Source organism: Ornithorhynchus anatinus, chromosome 1, assembly GCF_004115215.2.
Source record: "Ornithorhynchus anatinus isolate Pmale09 chromosome 1, mOrnAna1.pri.v4, whole genome shotgun sequence".
Classification (NCBI taxonomy): Eukaryota; Metazoa; Chordata; class Mammalia; order Monotremata; family Ornithorhynchidae; genus Ornithorhynchus; species Ornithorhynchus anatinus.
This window is the reverse complement of record NC_041728.1, coordinates 152,935,805-152,948,260: the sequence shown is the minus strand read 5'-3', so window position 1 is coordinate 152,948,260 and position 12,456 is coordinate 152,935,805.

Genomic DNA, 12,456 nt, shown 5'->3' with positions numbered 1-12,456 from the left:
CACTATGGCTTTCGGGTGTTTCCACTGTTCTGTGTCATCACATGACCGTATCATGACAGTATCCAATGCTGGGAATGCCTGGAATTTAAGGGGGATGTTGGAACTCTTAGTTACGGTCTGGAACAGTGCCACAGCCCTTGCAATAACATTTGTGGAGACGAAAACCGTAAAATATTGAGCTCTTTTGTTCATTTCTGAGAGTTCAGAGTAGAGGCTTTTGAGCTCACATTTTCTTCACTCTATCATTATGTGAAAAGATGTGGAAATCCAGTCATCATTTTAAACTGATGGTGGGGTGATAAATTAGGTTCCTCACTTATAAACATGCCTCATTGTGAAATATTTCTTCTCAATGTTTTGCTTTCTTTAGAACATATCAAAGGTTGCTTGAAAAAAGCCCAGGGAGTGGAACTTAAATACCGCTTTCCAAAGGGATTAACAGGTGAATGTTATAGATTGTTGTGATTTAATTTATGGGATTAGTTTGACTTTCAATTACCGGGCTTCATACTGAATCACTTTTTATTTTGAACTCTGTAACTAGCACTCCCTACACTCGATCTTTCATTTAGAGAGGGATTATCAATAATTAGACACTGTGGCCTTATTGATCAGCTAATCAATTCCCACATTAATCATCAACAGTCTAAAAACAATCCACTCTTTGCATTAAAAGGGATCAGTTCAATCAAATGAGCATCCTTTACTACTGACTGAGTAGTATTAGAGCTTTCCAAGTATAAAGGGAGTTGTGAAATGACATACCCCCACCCAAATACATGTCAACCAAGTAATTGAAGATAACACACTGAATATTTGGATCATTACCATTCTTTTCATAGCATGAAGCTTTAAAGCATGTTGTTATGGCATTCATTCAGGAGAAGAGAAGGATAGGACTGTCAAAATGATTCCGCTTGTTATCTGTGAGATGCCCCACTACCATCGATCATCGTTGTAATTTTGGGTTGACGATGTCTGTCTTTGTGATTTCCACAAGCAGCGTGGCTCAGTGGAAAGAGCACGGGCTTTGGAGTCAGAGGTCATGGGTTCAAATCCCGGCTTGGCCATTTGTCAGCTGTGTGACTTTGGGCAAGTCACTTAACTTCTCGGTGCCTCAGTTACCTCATCTGTAAAATGGGGATGAAGACTGTGAGCCCCACGTGGGACAACCTGATAACCTTGTATCTACCAGCGCTTAGAACAGTGCTTGGCACATAGTAAGTGCTTTACAAATACCATCGTTATTATTATTATTATTACCATTTGTTTAACATCATCACCCCAGCATTAATTGAGCAGTTAGTTACTAGGGTAATGTACAGTGGAATTCAGGCAATAGAAGTCACACTGAGAAGTAGTGTGGCCTAATGGAAAGCTTGCTGTGGGTAGGGAATGTACCTACCACTCTGCTATATTGCACTTTTTGAAGTGCTCAATACAATGCTCTGCATCAGTAAGCACTCAATAAGTGCGATTGATAGATGGATTGAAAGAGCCCAAGACTGGGAGTCAGGTGACCTATATTCTTATAATAATAATAATTATAGTATTTGTTAAGCACTTATTATGTGCCAAGCACTGTTCTAAGCACTGGAGTAGATAAGAGGTAATCAGGTTGTCCCACATGGGGCTCCCAGTCTTAATCCCCATTTTTTCAGATGAGGTAACTGAGGGCACAGGGAAGTTAAGTGTCTTGCCCAAAGTCACACAGCTGACAAGTGGTGGAGCTGGGATTAGAATCCACAATCTCTGACTCCCAAGTCCCTGCTCTTTCCATTAAGCCACACTGCTCCTTACATGGTAAGCACTTAATACATATCACTATTATTATATATTATTATGGACTGTAAGATCCTCATACAGATTCTAAGAATATCCTATATACTATAATAATAATGATAGCATTTGTTAAGTGCTTATTATGTGCCAAGCACTGTTCGAAGCACTGGGATAGATACAAGGTAATCAGATTGTTCCATGTGGGGCTGAGGTGACTGAGGCACAGAGGAGTGAAGTCACTTGCCCAGAATCACACAGCTGATCGGTAACAGAGCAGGGATTAGAACCCATAATCTCTGACTCCCAAGCCTGTGCTCATTCCCCTAAGCCATGCTGCTTCTCTATAAACTCCTTTGGATAGGAATCCAGTCTACTAACTCCATTGTAGTCAACTTTACCAAGTGCTTAATACAGTGCTCTGCACCCAGTAAGCATTCAATAACATGAGAAGCAGCGTGGCTCAGTGGAAAGAGCCCGGGCTTGGGAGTCAGAGGTCGTGGGTTCTAATCCTGCCTTTGCCGCTTGTCAGCTGTGTGACTCTGGGCAAGTCACTTAACTTCTCTGCGCCTCAGTTACCTCATCTGTAAAATAGGGATTAAGACTGTGAGCCCCACGTGGGACAACCTGATAACCTTGTATCTACCAGCGCTTAGAACAGTGCTTTGCATATAGTAAGTGCTTAACAAATACCATCATCATCATCAAGTACCATTTATTTATTATTATTATCATTATTATTTATCATGTCAAAAACTAGGTCCCTTTCCTCGAGGAGGAAACACCTAATTAAGGGATCCAGCAGACACAAATGATAACATATAAATGAGTAAGAGAAAAGATATAAATGATAATTAAGAAACACATGGTAACAAAGTAATATATGTTATGAATGCATAAATAATCATTACAGAGTGCCATTATTGGAGACTTGGGGTGAAGGGAGGGGTTATACATAGAGGAAAGCAACAAATATAGCAACTCATTTTAATACTGAGTGCAAATCAGGGCTCCAGAAATAGCCCTGTTTTAAAAATTAGCAAAGATTTAACTTTGTCCAGGATATCTTATTTGAAGAAAACAAATTGCCAATATATGAAAAGTCAAGGTAAATACTAGTAGTTAGGGAAGCAGCATGGCTCAGTGGAAAGAGCCTGGGCTTCGGAGTCAGAGGTCATGGGTTCGACTCCCGGCTCTGCCACTTGTCAGCTGTGTGACTGTGGGCAAGTCACTTAACTTCTCTGTGCCTCATTTACCTCATCTGTAAAATGGGGATTAACGGTGAGCCCCACGTGGGGCAACCTGATTACCCTGTATCTCCCCCAGCGCTTAGAACAGTGCTCTGCACATAGTAAGCGCTTAACAAATACCAATATTATTATTAGTTGAGCAATGTTAATTTGTGAAAAATGAAAGCTTGTTGTAGGCAGGGAATTTGTCTACCAACTCTGTTATATTGTACTCTCCCAAGCACGTAGTACAGTGCTTTACACACAGTAATAGCTCAATAAATATCACCGATTGACATTGTTTTGATATTTTTGATTGTTTTTTTCACTCTTCTCCTCCTAAGCAAACTTATAAAGCTATGTATTTTTATTTGCCCATCAGTGTTAAATTGTGGTGTGACAAAGATGTGAAGAGTCATCCATGCCTGGTATTAGTGATTCCTCTAGTGAATAATAATAATAATGATATTTGTTAAATGCTTACTATGTGTCAAGCACTGTTCTAAGCGCTGAAAGTTATCAATAGAGGGAAATAATCTTCTATAAACCTGCTTGACTATCAATGGGTCACCCCACACTTATCTTGCACTGTTACACCATGGAGCTGATTTGAACTAGAGTTCCTTTGAAGTCAGTCAAAGTCTGCTCTTCAAAGCACAGAGTAAAATTAGAATTGCGATAAGAAGAAAAGTGAGAGTTGAGATGTGGAGTATGCTTGGAAATAAAGAGGTTTGGATCTGGAGAATTATCTAATTTGGTGAATTTTTAAGCTGCACATATTTAGCCCAAGAAGTCATGTGACTGAAGAGAGATTCTGTTGGTGTAGTTGTAGGTTTGCTTGATGCTTGGGCTTGACGTTCTTCTTACTTTCTATATTGATTTCCCTAACTAGTTATTCTACACTGGAAAAGTTTTTTTTTTCAATAGAAGATTAAACATCTCAGTACAATCACCCACGGATAAGTTTTTGAGCTATTGGTTAATGGTCCTGAGAACGTACTATATGCAGAGTAATAATCATGGTAGTAGTTGTTAAGCATTTACTCTGTGTCCAGCACTGTTCTAAACTCTGGGATAGATATAGGCTAATCAGGCCAGACACAGTCCATGTCCCACTTGGAGTTCCCAGTCTTAATCCCTATTTTATAGATGAGAGAACTGAGGCACAAAGAAGGTAAGTGGCTTTCTTAAGGTCACACAGCAGACATCTGGCAGAGCTGGGATTAGAACCCATGTCCTTCGGACTCTCAGGCCCGGACTATATCCACTAGGCCATGCTGCTTCTGTAGTAACTATTTGGGAGAGTAGAATACAGTAGAGTTTGTAGATGCTATCCCTGAGCACAGGGCACTTACATTCTACAGGGAGAGACAGATATTAAAATAGATTATGGATAGGGCAAATAGAAGAGTATAAAACTATTAAACAGGTATGTGGGGCTGGGATGAGTTCCAAAGTGCTTAAAGAGTACACAAATACATAGTTGCTGGGCAAACATTTTGGTTCAAAACAACCAACACTTGAACTGCTGCCTTCAAAACTGTGGTAGGATTTTTCAGTTAGAAACCTTGCTTGACATTCCTTAATATGATTGTTCCTAATTTTCATTCAATCATATTTTTTATTGAGTGCTTACTGTATGCAGAGTACTGTACTAAGTGCTTGGGAAGTACAATTCAGCAGCAAATAGAGGCAATCCCTGCCCACAACAGGCTCAGAGTCTAGAAGGGAATTATGGCTTTATAATGCATCATGTGTTATCAACCTGGTTACCTAGTCAGTAGCTTCATTTATTTTTTTGTTCAGGTGAAATTGTCTGTAATTTAACTGAAAGCTGATTGTCCATAGTTAAAATGGGAATAATAAAAATAATACTCTGCAGCTGCCCAGAATCAAAGTGGTCTTAGAGCCTTCAAGGGCTTGTAGTATGGTAATGGAATGTGCAGTATTTCTAGCACAATATAAAAAAAATTTTTCTCAATTACAAGATTTTTGAAGTAAGAGTGATGGAGTTTGTTGAGTCCCAACTGGATGCCTTGCACTCTACTAAGCTAAGACAAAGAGGAAGAAGCATGTCTGGATGAGTGCTGTCTGTGCTGTTTGTGGATTTATTTTTGTATTTGCATATCAGTCCTTTTCAGTCAGTTACGGCAATAGCAGCTTTCCCAGAAGGACAGTGGAGTTTGGCTTAAAACAGGCATTTTTTTTTGGCGGGGGCGGAGGGAGGGGCTGTGATAATCTTTCAGTATTATAAAAAAATGTTTTTATTTACAGGAAACAAATATATTTTATGAGTTGTGATTTGTCCCCTATTATATTTGTGACAATATTGCCGAAAGCTAACAATGCGTTGGGATTCTTCAAGTGCCCATGGCAGCCCTGAGGTGTACTTGTCTCCAGAAATGGTTTGGGCATATGCACAAGATTGAGCATTTTTAAAGAAAAAATAATAATGGGTGATGGAAGGAAAAGGTTGAGTGGACCTCAGTGTAAAAAATGAGCTAAAGGAAAAATGACAGAAAAAGACATGTGTTGCCACCTAACTTCTTTGACCTCACCGATTCCTTTGCTGAAAAGATAATTGCTGAAAGATTTCCATATAGTAAACGTCTTTTATAACAGATACATTTTTTCATTTTAAAATCTGTAGTAATCATAATAAAAATGTTGTTATTTGTTAAGCGCTTACTATGTGCAGAGCACTGTTCTAAGCACTGGGGGAGATGCAGGGTAATCAGGTTGTTCCACATGGGGCTCATAGTTTAATCCCCATTTTACAGATGAGGTAACTGAGGCACAGAGAAGTTAAGTGACTTGCCCACAGTCACACAGCTGACAAGTGGCAGATCTGGGATTCGAACCCACCACCTCTGACTCCCAAGGCCAGACTCTTTCCACTGAGCCACGCTGCATCCTTTGTACTTTTTTTAATGGTATGTGTTAAGTGCTTACTATGTGCCGGGCACTGTACTAATCCCTGGGGTAGATACAAACTAATCAGGTTGGACACAGTCCATGTACCACATGACTGATTGATTGTGGCTCACAGTCTTATTCCCCATTTTACAGATAAGTTACCTGAGGTGCAGAGTTGTGAAATGACTTGCCCAAGGTCACGCAGCAGACAAGTGGCAGAGTCAGGATTAAAACCCAGGTCTTTCTGACTCTCAGGCCTGTGCTCTATCCCATAGGCCATGCTGCTTCTCAAATTGAGCACTTATGATCTGTAGAACATCTGTAGAACTAAGCAAATATTTGAGAGAACATCCCAGAATCAGAAGCTATGATTCCCATCTTCTAACTGGGGAGACAAGGTCAACTAATTATTGAAAAAGAGTGGAAGCCAGAGGAAGAATGGGGAAATAGCCAATAGAAGCATGGACCTATTAGAATGAAAAACTGTAAATAAATACTTTAATATGTAATTAACTATGCATGTAATTATATGGATAAAAACAGTGTGGGCATAAATAAAGAAGTACTAAGGGGTAGCATTGGGTTGATGGACTTTGAGGTGTTGGGAATTAATCAGGACAGATTTTCTGGAGGAGTTTGTCTTATGGAAGACTTTGAGGATGGGAAGATCCGTGTTATGGTGTATTTGAAGGGTGATTGGCAAGACCAAAAATGAGACAAGGGAATTTGAGAGTGAGGTACAATTGGAAGGTAAGCTTGGGAGGAAGAGAGTGAGATCTTATGAATAGCATGAGACGAGAGCCAATATATAAGGACCTGGGAGTCAGAAGGACTTGGGTTCTAATCCCGGCTCCGCCACTTATCTGCTGTGTGACTTTGGCCAAGTCACTTAACTTCTCTGTGCCTCAATTCCCTCATCTGTAAACTGGGAATTAAGAATGGGAGCCCTATCTGGGGCAGGGATTGTGTCCAACCCATTTATCTAGTATCTAGCCCAGTAATGAGAACAGTGCCTGGCATATAGTAAGTGCTTAACAAATACCATTCATTCATTCAATCGTATTTATTGAGTGCTTACTGTGTGCAGAGCACTGTACTAAGTGCTTGGAAAGTACAATTTAGCGATAGAGACAATGGGCTCACAGTCTAGAAGGGGGAGACAGACAACAAAACAAAACAAGTAGACAGGTATCACAGAGAAAAATGTCTGTGCAAGACCACGAGCCCTAGAGATTAGGCATTTTGCATTGTTCTTACACTATTATTATTATTATTATTATTAATAACAATAATGATATAAAAAGTTGGTGAAGAGTCTTAAAGCTTATTGTAAGGAGTTTCTATTTGATATTTGGGTAAATTTATAGTCATTGGAAGCTTCTGAAATGGGAGAGATGTGTGCCGAGGAATGTTTTGATAGGATGAGCCATGCAGCAGGGTGTGGTATTGGAGAGAAAGAGGAGGATGGAAACAAGAAGACCAGTAGTAGGTTGGTAGAACTCAATTGAGATAGGAGGAAAGCTTAACCAGTGTCGTGGCTGTTTGGAGAGAATAGGGCAGATCTAGAAAATGTTGTGAAGGAAGAACTGGCAAAATTTAGCACGTGGTTGAATATGAGAGTTGGATGATATTGAAGAGTTGAGAATGAAACCGAGTTTGCAGGCTTCTGGAACAGAAGCTATGGTCATGGAATCAGCAGAGACAGGATGATTAGAGGATTTAATTTAAAATGAAGCATCATGGCCTAGTGGATAAATCTGGATAGAGCACCGGTCTGGGAGTCAGAAGACCTGGGTTCTAATCCCAGGTTTGCCACTTGTCTGCTGTGTGACCTTAGGCAAGTCACCTAACTTCTCTGTGTCTCAGTTCCCTCAGCGCTTAGTACAGTGCCCAACAGTATATGCCTGGCATTTAGCAAGCACTTAACAAATACCATTAATAAAAGAAAGAAAAATAAATCACAAGCCCAGGAGTCTGAAGGATCCGGGTTATAATCCCAGCTCCACCACTCATTTGCTGTATGGCCTTGGGTAAGTCACTTCATTTCTCTGTGCCTCAGTTACCTCATCAGTAAAATGGGAATTAAGACTGTGACGTCCATGTGGAACATGGACTAGAAGCAGCGTGGCTCAGTGGAAAGAGCCAGGGCTCAAAAGTCAGAGGTCATGGGTTCTAATCCCAGCTCTGCCACTTGCCAGCTGTATCATTTTGGGCAAGTCACTTCACTTCTCTGTGCCTCAGTTACCTCATCTGTAAAATGCGGATTAAAACTGTGAGCTCCACGTGGGACATCCTGATCAGCTTGTATCCCCCGTAGCGTTTAGAACAGTGCTTGGCACATAGTAAGCACTTAACTAATACCACCATTATTATTATCAATTAGACTGTAAGCCCGTCAGTGGGCAGGGACTGTCTCTATCTGTTGCCGATTTGTACATTCCAAGCACTTAGTACAGTGCTCTGCACATAGTAAGCGCTCAATAAATACTATTGAATGAATGAATGAACTTGCATCTACCCCAGCTCTTAGTATACATACTGAGTGCTTAGCACATACCACTGAAACAATACAAAAAAACAGGAAGAAGGGAAGTTCCATTTTAAGTATGTGGAGTTTGAGTAACTGGCAGGATATCTATGAGGAGTTGTCCTGGAAGGAAGAGAAAATGCTGGAGAAAGGTTGGACTATAAATAGAGATTTAATAGTTTATAGCTTCTAAACTAAGGAATATCATCAAGTTTAGAGTCTATGGAAGGAAAAGTGATAAAAATATATACTGAATTTGTGTCTGTGTATGTGTGAGTCCCTGAGGCCCCTTCTTCTTCAAATGCCATCGAGTCATTTCCAACCCATAGTGACTCCATGGACACACCTTCTTCAAAACATCCCATCTTCTTTCATGAGGTTGTTCTGGTATGTGTATCCATAGGGTTTTCTTGGTAAAGATACGGAAGTGGTTTACCATTGCCTTCTTCCATGTAGTAAAAACTTGAGTCCCTGCCATTGTCTTTGATCAATATTTTGATCACTTGATCATCCTATTTTCTAGATTCTCCCCCTTTCTAGACTGTGAGCCCATTGTGAGTGGAGATTGTCTCTATTTGTTGCTGAACTGTACTTCCCAAGCACTTAGTACAATGCTCTGCACACAGTAAGTGCTCAATAAATACAATGAATGAATGAATGAATGAATCCTCCTTCTTTTTTCCCAAGCTTCATCAGCATACTCTCCTGCCACAATAAGGCATCAATTCATAGGCAAGCCTGAGGCCTATGTCAATCAAATACTATGTTTTGAGCATTTACTCTGTGTATAACATTGGATTATACTCTTGGGAGAGTACAACACAACAGAAGTGGTAGACATCTTCCCTGCCCACAATGATCTTACAGTCTAAAGGAGGAGATGGACTTTAATATAAATACATATATTTTACATAAAGCTGCAGGGCTGAGGATGGGAGGAATATTTCTAGACTTGCTGTTGGGTAAGTGTTGTCTCTATCTGTTGTTGAATTGTACTTTCCAAGAGCTTAGTACAGTGCTCTGCACACAGTAAGTGCTCAATAAATATGATTGATTGAATGAATCAAGTACTTAAAAGGTACAGATCAATCAATCTCGCTTGATCAATTAATCATATTGAATGTTACTGTTTACAAAGCACTGTACGGAGCATTTGGGAGAGTACATTATAACAGATTTCTTAGATATGTTCCCTGCTCCCAAAGATCTTACAGTCTAGAGAAGGAGTTTACAGTTTAGAGTCGACATGCACAGACAACACAGAAAGCAGAGAGAGTAGGGGAAAGAGACTCAAATGGAGAAGGCCTCTTGGAGGGTATGTGATTAGAGAAGCAGCATGGCTCAGTGGAAAGAGCAGGGGCTTGGGAGGCAGAGGTTCGAATCCTGGCTCTGCCACTTGTCAGCTGTGTGACTGTGGGCAAGTCACTTCACTTCTCTGGGCATCAGTTACCTCATCTGTAAAATGGGGATTAAGACTGTGAGCCTCATGTGGGACAACCTGATTACCCTCTGTACCCCAGCGCTTAGAACAGTGCTCTGCACATAGTAAGCACTTAACAAACACCAACATTATTATTATTTTAATAAAGCTGTGAAGGTAGGAAGAGTGGTGGTCTGTCCTTTATGGATGGGGAGGGAATTGCAGGCAAGAGGGAGGTCATGGGCAAAGCGTCAGTGGTGAGATAGACAAGATTGAGATATGGTTAGATAGTTGACATTAACGAAGTGAAGTGCACAGATTGAGTTGCAGTAGGAAATCAACCAGGAAGATAGGAGGAGGTGAGCTGATTGAGTACTGTAAAGCCAAGGAGTTTTTGTTTGGTGCAGTGGTGGATGGGTAACCACTTGAGGTTCTTGAGGACTGGGGAGACAAAGGCTGAACTTTTTTTTAAAAAATGCTCTGAGCAGAAGAATAAAGTATATACTGGAGTGAGGAGAGACCTGAGGCAGGGAGGTTAGCAAGAAGGCTGATGCAATAATTGATGCAGGATAGGATAAGTAATTGTATTAACACCATAGCAGTTTAGATGCAGAAAAGAGGGTGGATTTTTGCAATGCCGTGAAGGTAGAAATGACCGGTGACAGACTGAATATGTGGGTTGGATGAGAGAGTTGAGTTGAGGGTGATATGAAGGTTGCAGGCTTACGAGATATGGGAGGATAGTGCTGTTGTTTACAGTGATGGGAAAGATAATAGGGGCAGGGCTTGGGTGGGAAGACGAGGAGATCTGTTTTGGATAATGTTTAGTTTGAGGAGTTGGCAGGACATTCAGGTCGTGAAGGCAAGAGGAAATGTGAGACTGCAGAAAAGGAGAGAAGTCAGGGTTGGAGAAATAGATTTGGGAATCATCTGAGTAGATATAGTATTTGAAGTTGTGGGAGCGAATGAGTTTCCCAAGGGAGTGGGTGTAGATGGAGACTAGAAGGGGACCCAGAACTAAGTATTGAGAGGGTCCCAATGCTGTCAGAGAGTGGGAAGCAAAGGAAGAGACTGAGATGGAGTGGTGAGAGAAAAGAGGAGAACTCAGAAAGAACAGTGTCACTGAAGGCAACGTTGGATAATGTTTCATTATTTCAATATCCTCTCTGCCTTTAATTCTCTAATTCTCTGTCTTTCCCCCCGCCTTTTCTCTTTCCCTCCATCCCTCTTTCTCCCTCTCTCTTCCTCTCATCTCCCCCCCCCCTTCTTCCTTTGTCCCTCTATATCTGCTTCTCTTGCTTTCTTTTTACCATCACCACCTGGATGCCTTTCTTTGAGTGACAGAGAATTGGTAATCTTTATGATTCTGTGTGTATTAGGTGATAGAGGAGGTATGAATGGAGGAATGGAGGGAGGTTAAGTTTTCTCCCCCTCATTTCAGTCTGCTCTGTAAATTTTGGCAAAGGAAGGAAGCCAAGACACAGGTCACCCCTGCCATATGCATTCACCAAAATGTACTAAATCACAAACGAGAAAATACACAGATAGCCTCAGACTTCTAGCAACTCTGTCTTGGCTCTTTGCTTTCGTCTTTCCTGCCTATCTTTGAAACAGTTTCAACAATCAAGGTTCTTCTGGCACTTGTATTTCCAAAGATGCATAGAGAGTACTGTACTAAGCATTTAGAAAAGTACAGTTGAATTAGCATAAGCAATCCCTTCTAATCTTTGACCTCTGTAGTAAATTACTGGTTGGAGGATGTAAGATATGGACATAATTGTACATTAGATATGTACATAAATGAGGGGGATGTAAGGAGGTCCTTAGAAATTATCATGGAAGACCTCTTGGAGGAGATGAGATTTCCAAAGCCAAGCAGTGGCCTGTCCATGATAGTGGGAGTGGGTTTTACAAGGGGAGGGAGGGCTTGAGCAACAGATCAAGAGGTCTAGAGCAGAGGTGGGAGAGACAAGAATGAGAAACAAAGATTTAGGTTAGCTTAGGAGCAACAAAAAAGGGGAGTGGAAGAATGCGGGGGGGAAAAGAGTTACAATAAATGAGGCTGAATTTGGAGAGGCCAAAGTTGGCCAGTGGCTGGATTTCTGATAAAAAACACTCTGTGGAATGAAGGCACGGGCAAAGGAAGCCCACTTCGGAAATGATCCAGGATTATGCAACCTATGACCACAGATGATCACTTTGCCCATCTTCAAAACTTTATTAAAAGCACATCTCCTTCAAGAGGCCTTCCTCAGCTAAGCTCTTATTTCCTCTTATCCCACTCCATTTTGCACCATCCTTGGATTTAGTTTGCACCCTTTATTTACCACTCCCTTAGCCCCACAGCACTTATGCATATATCTGTAATTTATTTATTTATAGTCATGTCTGTGTCCTCCTCTAAACTATAAACTCACTGTGAGCAGAGAACGTGTCTACCAACTCTGTTATAATGTACTTTCCTAAACACTTAGTACAATGCTCTGCTCAAAGTAAGCACTCAGTAAATACAATTGATTTTTTTAATGGAATTCGTTAATGACTTACGGTGTGATAGACAATGCATTAAGTGCTAGAGCAGACAC